The sequence below is a fragment of the Myotis brandtii genome, unplaced genomic scaffold, assembly GCF_000412655.1.
Source record: "Myotis brandtii unplaced genomic scaffold, ASM41265v1 scaffold217, whole genome shotgun sequence".
Classification (NCBI taxonomy): domain Eukaryota; kingdom Metazoa; phylum Chordata; class Mammalia; order Chiroptera; family Vespertilionidae; genus Myotis; species Myotis brandtii.
The window spans coordinates 1,058,398-1,058,709 of record NW_005358137.1 but is presented as its reverse complement, the minus strand read 5'-3'; positions in this window follow the sequence as shown (position 1 = coordinate 1,058,709).

Below are 312 nucleotides of genomic sequence, written 5' to 3'. Positions count from 1 at the left end.
AAGAGGGGTCGCCCCTCGGAGACCAGGACCTCAGCTGACCCCGCTGAGGCTCATTCCTGATCCTCTGGCGATCTCTACTGACGCAAACGAGAACTGTCCAGCTCCTAGCGCGGCCCGGCGACACTCGCCCCCGCCAAGTCCAAGCGGGAGCTGCCTCCCCAGCGAGCCTGACCGCTGCTCCGGCGCGGCCCGGGTCCTCCGCATCCTCCTCTCCGCACAGCGCCCCCAAGTCCTGGCCCTTTCTCCACCGGGCGCCTTCTCCAAATTACCTTCGGGACCCCTGGCTCTGCCCGAACCCCTAGGGACCCCCCG